Source organism: Limulus polyphemus, unplaced genomic scaffold (assembly GCF_000517525.1).
Source record: "Limulus polyphemus unplaced genomic scaffold, Limulus_polyphemus-2.1.2 Scaffold374, whole genome shotgun sequence".
Taxonomy (NCBI): domain Eukaryota; kingdom Metazoa; phylum Arthropoda; class Merostomata; order Xiphosura; family Limulidae; genus Limulus; species Limulus polyphemus.
This window is the reverse complement of record NW_013665984.1, coordinates 181,007-190,163: the sequence shown is the minus strand read 5'-3', so window position 1 is coordinate 190,163 and position 9,157 is coordinate 181,007.

Below are 9,157 nucleotides of genomic sequence, written 5' to 3'. Positions count from 1 at the left end.
TATTCGCGTATAAATAACACCATCAACGAAATGAAAAGAGCGTTAAGGAGCAACAATATACCGGTCTATGAAGTGCGAAAAATAACTTCAAAATTCACAGAAAAGATAAAAGGACCTATCAAGATTGTATTGATTCAAACAGAACGCGCAGAACTCAAACCAACAAAGAAATTAAGAAGATATTTTTATATATTTATTTAGCAAAAGAACCAAATATCAAAGCACTAAACCAGAAAAAAAAAGGAATTCACGTACAGCATACATAAAAAAACTCTCGAGGACCAGTCACTACTTCAGTCTCAGACAGACCTACTGAAACATCTTCAATCTGAAAAGAAGCAAATGTCTTCTCAAGCCGCTCTTACAGGACAACCACTTTCTTATCAGAAGGATATAAGGACCACTAGAACTAAGAATGCTTTTAGACAACTTGAAACCAATTGAAACCTAGAACAAATAACACTGAGAAGACAATTAACTCACTCACTAACTAAAAGCGAGAAAAATCGCTGTCTTGTTGGCTGCATTATGTAATTCAGCACAAACTATGGATATAACTAAATTGGGTCTTTTTTGAAAGTTTCCCGTATGATTAACAAAATGTATACTAAGTTGTAACTGGTGAAAATTGTTATATATACAAATGTGTATATACACACTATACTAAAACGTATTTTTGATGTTGTAACCACAAGCAAGTAAATAGTTTTAAGTACTAGGTCCTGTTTGTTTGGATTTTGTTGTTGTTCGTTTGTTTTGTTTGGGGGGGGGCACAAGCGCAACATATCAATTTTTATCAGAAGAAGAGCGATTTCCGTTTTATAGTTCTTGATAAAAACTCTAGAGTGAATATGCTACAATATCAGAATTCTCTTGTTTGTTTTAATATTGCCTATAGTGTATCGAAACAACGAATATTTAGCTTGTTTTCGTATTGAGTATCAAAAACATTTTTAGTAGCCATTATTGTAAATGATTTGAATTAAACGTTCAAAAATATACGAATTTACATATCCTTGATAAATTTATGACATATGAATTATCGGTGTGTGCATTAGCACTCTCTACGTGGGAATGATACGGGCGTCCGTATTAAAACAATACAAAATTCATCTGGATTTACTTTTCTACAGGCCGTCAGAAGCTAGATACGAAGAACTACCTGGCATAGTCGCTCTATCTATGGTGTATATGCCGCTTTTCAGCTATCCAGGATGTCCAGAGTCGAAAACCGGCGAATAGCCAAAACCGAGATTTCTTATTTTCGTTCATTATCATCTTTCTTCAAAAGGCCTAGCACCTACCTAGTTCTAACAGTAACTATAATTTTATCATCATTTGATAGAACAAAACAGTCTTCGCGATCTTTGACTATCTATTTTATTATTATTCTATGCAAAATTTATAAAGCTTGATAATACACTCTATAACCTAGTAACCCACGTACGCCTTCTTATAAAAAAGTAAACAAACAAGTATCAGGAAAAACATATCTCTAAATAAAAGAGCTATGAGGGCTGGCTACCGAACTTGAAAAAATAAAACAAACAAACAAAAGAGGGATGGAAATAGACATATCACTTGATCTGGATAATGATCACATAGCAGTTTAAGTCGTCTCCATTTTACATGGAGAATATAATCTCTACATTACTGGCTTCCTCACTGGCAAAACAAATAGAACCAGAACTTCCAGTAGTAAAATGTTACTCTATTGTAAAATAGTTATAAAAATAGTATTATACAGTTAACAAAAGGAAGGGTATAATGATGAAAGATAAGATTCTATTCAAACATCAAGCTTACTATAGACAAAGTGGGGAAGCCAGTAATGCAGGGATTTTATTCTCCATATAAAGTCGAGACGGCTTAGTCTGTTATGTGATCATTAACCGATCAAGTAGTATGTCCACTTCCATCCCTTTCTTGTATAGTTCCAATTTTCAAGTTCAATAACCAGCCCTACATAACTTTTTTACTGAGCGATATATTTTTTTTCCTAACACTTGTTATAAGTTTACTATTTTTCAATGATACATATTAACTCGAGTCCAATATTTGTTATTATAATTCTTATAAAAAAATATTACTTAACATAATTTCATTTATACTGGAATCCAAGCATATTATGAATAATAAAACATTTTAATTACTTTTTATATCCAATGAACTATAACGTCAAACCTCTGCATCTTCAAAGCTTAGAAAATGTTTTAATATTTCAATCCAACTACAACACCAAATGAAAATGAGCTTTAACACCTGTAAGTCAAACAAACAAAACTGAGGCACAACATAGATAACGGAAACAGCGTGTGTATTAGTCGGTGTTGTGTGGTTGAGTAAAAGGAGTAATATGGTATTTCGTGTATTGTTAGACACAACAATGTAGAAATTTTGGTATAAAACGTTAGAGTCTAACAACATAACAATAATAAAGATAACAGACAGAAAAAGAAAAAAAGAAAAATGAAGATGCTGTCAAAAACACAAGTATCTGCCTTTTCCAAATTACCATTGTTTGATCCTCTAAGGAGTTGGATCTATACTTCTTTCACCCAAACATTCATTTTTGCACCCACTGGCACAGCGGTATGTCTGCGGATTTGCAACGCTAGAAACTGGGTTTCGATACCCGTGTTGGGCAAAGCACAGATAGCCTATTGTGTAGCTTTATGCTTAACTTCAAACAAACAAACATTTATTTTTATCTTAGTGTGATGATAATTAAAATTTGTCACAACCATCCGAGTATAAAAGAAGAAAAATGCATCACGGCAAGGATTTTGGGACATATCCAATAATTTACATTGGTTTTACTCTGAGATCATTTCAAAAAATTGATGAAATATTAAACAATTGTTGTATTCGATATAATTGGGCCTTGTCTAGTAAAAATTCAAGTTGACAGTAAACAAAATAGTGAATAACGTAAGTGATGTGATAAGTGTCAGAAACACTGTATTAAGAGTACTTTTTAATGTATTCGAATTTCAAAACAGATGGTGACAAACAAATACTCGACATATTTCTCTGATGTGGTCTAACTATATTCTTAATGAAAAAATAAATTAAAAGGTCTTTACTAACCTAATTTGTATAGCTTATTAAAAAAATAAAATCTTATCACGAAAAAATGCACCAAATCATCTATTATGTTTGATTTTTCAGTTGAGAAGCAGTTACTGCTGTTAATGGTTTCCTGATTCATAAACGTTTTGTTAAATAAATGCAAAGATGTTGTTTTCTCCACTGCGATAATACTAAATTTCAAAGAAATGTTATTTTTTTTCTATTTCAACAGTTCTTAAATAAAATGTTAATCTGAAATATGATTTGAAAATTATTCGTAATCTTCTAAACGCAACTGTAAATGTCCCTCAAAATAGAATGTTCAATACTTTTACTGTTAGGATGAAATGTTGGTGGATGTACTGTCCCTTGTATGTGGTAACTTGTCCAGTTTTTACTTCATAGAAACATCGAGATGAACAATCAACAAACATGCATTTATATAGATAGTCAGGAAAATTATATGCATGCTTTGTTTTGTCTAAGCTTTGGGCCCCCCAACCCACCCCAGTGGGTCAGCGGTAAGTTTCTGGGCTTATATCGTAAAAATCCGGGATTCAAATCCCTGCAGTGAACAGAGTGCAGATAGTTTATTGTACAGCTTGGCAGTTAGAAAACAACACCAATACTATCTAAGTCTTGACCACTGTATATACGATTGTTCCCGCTGTCTCTCTCAACTGACCTTTAACCTTTAGCCTCCTCTTTCCCAATGCTATCTCTCTCTCTTTCTCCCTACCTGTATATTCCAAATCTTCCCTTGCAATCATTAATGGCGTTTGGCACATGCCAATCACATACTTGTCAACCAATCGAGATCAAATATCTACTACAAATGGGAAAAGTATGTTCTGTATTCCACTTACTGCCTCCAGATTGTTGACTTAGGAGCATTCTAGGATATGGAATACTTATTGGAATAATTTAAGTTTATTGAAGGTTAAGTAAAATAAACTGTGTTCTCATATACAAGATAATACAAAGCTAAATTGTTAGGACATTGGTAAACTATGCTTGTACCTTTGAAACGTATATCCGAACCTTCCGACATTAAGTGTCTCTATTTCTTTTCAGTCACATGTTTCTGACAAGTGTCATACATCTAATAGTTGCAGATGCTTTCGGTATAGGAATTGAATTCTAAATATACAATAGCAATTCACTCTGGCAAAATTCACTACATATATATTAATATAAATAGAGATATCTTACTTTGCACAGCAATAAAAGTTTTCGCGAATTTAATCTTTAGAAAATGTATAGCGAAAGGTAATTTTAACATAACTTACAAAACAACGGGCACATATCACATGTGTGTATCACATGAGAGCTAATATCACGACAGTACTTGAATATCAAAGAAAGGTACCGTAACTGAAAAGCTTGTAGAAATCCCAGTAACAGTACTAAATAGAATGTTTTTTTTTCCTTTATCGCTGAACCGAGCTCAATTTTTTCTTTTAGTCATCTATGTTCTTAGCAAAAAAAGGATGGTTGACAAGATATCATATATATTTAGTTCTTTGAAGGAAAAAAAAATATATTTTGTGATATACATTTTTTCTTTAACTCTTAGAACTTTTCCGGATTTCCATTTTTTTCTAGTTTGTCTGTTTTACTTACCGCTGATTTAACGCGAAAGCTTTAAATTAGTATTATTGTTAGATACCATTACTCTTGGTAGCACCTTGCAGTACAAGTGAAATTACTAAGTTGTGTATATTGCTTGTTTCAGAAAATTTATAAGTATTTTTTATAAAATTACACTCGCGTTTGTCATATATTTTGTTGATCTAATTTAAAGTTGTTACTCTATGCATATAGCTGTAATCGTTACCCAAGTAACTTTAGCTACGATAGATTATCTTATTATATTTTACTGACAATAGATCTAAATATACATTATTTAATTATTCAATTGTAACTCTTTCTAGCACAGATTTCTAGGTTAAACTCATAATTAAATAAATCCTATATGTGCATATGATGTGTGCATCTGTGCATAGCCTAAATGTTAGGGTGCCGTAGAGCCAGCGTTAGGAAGGGGGTTACTGTTGGGGTGGGCGGTGCATCCCCAAATTTCACTCTGGCTCACCCAAGTTCATTCTCCATAGCGATTCGAAAAATCTTATGATTTTTTTTTAGCCACTAAGAAGAGTCAACAAATGTTCCACGATTTCAGCTGTATGGGGGTTACAATTGTTATAGTCAATTATACTATTCGGTTAAAAGTATTCGCATAGGCAGTGGATACTGTTGAGTGGTCAGCAGGGATGGCTAATGTTCGGTGTCTCTGACATGGCGGCCCAGTTCATGTATCAGTTAAACTGCTGTTCAGTTTAAAATCACCAAATACATATATAATATATTTTTGTTGGTTATGCAAGTTAAACTGGCGCACTTACAGACAAGCAACAAGAATACCCTGGATTGTTGATGAGAAGTTTAAAAATAATAAAGTTTATAGATAAGTTGTGAAAAATTGCTAGAAGAATGTAGGGAGCACGATAATACAATGTTAGCATAGGGTCTAACTTCTCGTAAAGTTTTGTATACCGCCATCATCGCCTTAGATGAGATGCTTCCGTCGTCAAGTTCCAAGCGTTTCTGATAACAAACGCCATGCGCTCGATCCAGGAGAACTATTTGAGGCCTTAATGAAGATTTCTTTTATCCGACACGAGCATCTGAAAGACACTGTACTGACTTCAAACTTTCTTTCTTTCTAGCAGACTCGTGAAGAAAAATAATACGAAATAAATGCTTAAGCTAATGTTACATCGAATTTTTATTGACAGATATCTTATCAAACGCAGAATCTAGAAAAAGCAAAACAAAGCTCACATTTTTAAGCAAATAGCCCTGAGATACATGCGCTAGTGTTACTCATTACTCTAAATGTTAATTTCTCGTTCTCAGACGAAACAGTATCTCAGTGCTCATCTATATCTTCAAATAAGTTGGATTTCATTTACATTTTAGCTTGTATCCTCGCGTTCGGTAATGTGGTTCCTTAACCGCCAATGTTTTAAAGGTATACACAGAATTTCCTGCTTACGCTCTACGAAAAGAAATGTTGCAAGTCTTTTAATGAACGGCTATGTATTAATGTATACTGACACAACGGAAAATTGATTATTCTTATGGATATCATGTCACGAGTACTCAAAGACTTGATACGTTGAAACATGTGATATGTAAATTATATCATTTAAAAGGTAATGTAATTATGACTATTTTGTATACATCATACTGCAAGTAATTACAACTTTTTTATATGTTATACCAGAAGTAAATGCGACTTTTTATGCTATACCAGAAATAAGTGCGACTTTTTTATATATTATACTGCAAGTGCTTAAAAGCTAATATGTAGTAGCACGTAATCTGCATTGATATTATTTTGCAAGTACTTGGAGCTTAACATTGGGAGCTTTATTAATATGGCATAATAAGTACTTAAAAACTTAACTTAACCTGACACATGAATTTTATGGTTTCAAAAAAGCCTCCCCTCAGTAGTTTATCAGTAAGCTTGAGGCTTATGATGCTGAAAATCGGGGTTCAGTACCTGCTATGACCATTGTGTAGCTTTGCGCTTAAACACAATGATCCTTCATTTCTAACAGTAATTTGCATTTTGAGTATTATTATTATCGTAAGCCTCAAAAGTATAAAATATTTTAACATAATAATTACAAAGCAGAAAACAAATTAGTCATAGAACTAACTTCGCTGTAGGACTCATCTATTAAAGGACGCACGCGGGCAGAGTCAACTATATCATTTATCATCGACATCTCTGTTTTATTGAGCAAAGCATTTTACCCGTTCCATACCGCATTCCAAACTTTTCATTTCTTACTTTTATTTCAAATATTGTAGCAATTCCATTCATCCTGGTTGATTTTTGAAATATGTGATAAAATATAGTGTGTGAGTATTAACTTATTCACTGTCAAAGATGTTGTAAATTAGCACAAACATTTTACTATTACACAAGAGCAGAAATAGTGTTTCCCAAACACAGACTTGTGTGAATTATAACACAATGTGCGATAAAAGACAATTACGTAAATTGCAGATGTGTTCTGTTTTCCCATTCCTCTTAATTTATCAATTTGGATTTAAAATTTTCATTTCAGATCTATATTTTGTCTCCCACAACTAACTGCTCAAAAATAATTTTATTTTTTTGTCAGAAATCGTCAGTTGGACTGGAAGATGAAAGAAATAAGATCATCCGAAATGTCATTTATATATCCAGCAAAATAACTTTAATAGTTGTTGTTTATACACCAAAATCAAGCGAAGCATTAAAAATCAATAGGCCTAAAATTTGTGATAAAGATAAGAAATTTTAGGTTCTAATGCTTCTCCAATATTCGGCATTTAAACTAAAAGGCAGCTAATTGTATTTATAGAAATATAAACATATACATTTTGCGTGTTTTCTGACAAAACAAATTACGTGCGGTTTTAAGTTTGAAATTGTATTTATTTAAATACATAGTTGTGTTGTGAAGTCACATTTGTATTATGTATATTCTAGACTGTATAAAACTCGACACAAAGTTTATACATCAGCCAACACAGTTATGTTCTATTTTGTTAGTCCACGATAAAAGGATTGTTTTTAAATTGAACTCATGTTGTAACCGTTCCAAAATAGACTTGGGTTCAAGAACACAAGTTGTGTCGTTTTTAACATAAGTTATTTTATATCGTTGGTTTCAAATATAATACACTTAACTCTGTAGAAGAAACACTATGCGTCATTGAAAAAAACTTTAGACAAAAGTTAAAGCAATAACAATCATCCCTACACTCACTTGGATTTCTGCCTTTAGTAGAAATAATAATCATTAGCTGATATTTTTGTGTTTAAACACTAGGATATTACGTATACATTCATACTGTCTCTCATTTATCATGAGTTCTGTAATCTGATAAAATATATTATCTTCTGTCAAAAAATAAATCTGTTTCTTGCTTCTGTTTTCCATAAAACATATTGACGTGTTTGTTTGTCTGTTTCTCTCTCATGGGATTTCAAGACAACAGACAGAGAGATACTTCATGCGAATGATTCAGGAGCTGGCTTGCAGTATGTTCTGTCTGGTTTGATATATGATACATCTGTATCGAACATTTTCAAGATTGCCCATGCCGACGATAGATAACTAGAGTCTCAAGACATTGTGGCTCTATCGTATAGAAGGGTTATTTATCTTTGTCATGTCCTATTTTAATGTAGTGACGAAATTGTACACTTATCATATATAACACTTATTTAAACACAGAAAAATTTCAAGAAATGTGACAACTCATTTCACTCCACCTACATTGGAAACTTATATGTAAACGTGCACAGTAAATTCTATAACTGTCACTGAAAGAATTGTACACAAGTCATTTTGAAATTTAAACTCTATAAAAATAAAGCAAATGGAATGTCTTAGCGGTTTGCAAGCAAAAATAAACTTGATAGAAAAATATTCAATATGTGTGTAAACAAATTTGAAAAGAGTAAAGCTTCTCTAGTCCTTTCCCGTTTTCATTCTTTTCATTTCGTGTACCAGAGATTTACCCTTTGACCAAATAATATCTTCCATTGACTACTAGATAAAATTACTTGAGACGGTTTAAGTCGACAATGTTAAATAGATTTCCTTTCGTTGTTTATTTTGCAAAATTCTTAGCTTCCTGAGTCATATTTCTTGTATTTCGTTTAAGTTTTTAAATAAATTGCATTTAATGTTTTATTACCTTGAATTGCCACTAACAAGAAAATATAAGAATTATCGTGTGTGTATGGGAAATAAAATGGAAGAAATACCTGCTAAAGGTTATTATTACAAATCGTAAAATCAAAAACAATACTAATTCACAAGAAGTGAACTGTCAAAATCAAAATGTTTTTATCATTTATTCCTTAATTCTAAACTTTTTTGTGATTTTTAGAAAAGATACTCAAAATAGTAAATTAGTTTTATTTTGATTTCTAACTTAGTGATATTGAGCTTAATTTTTCTGGGTGTTTGAGTCAACTCATTTTCATTTAATTAAGTACTGTTAACAAACG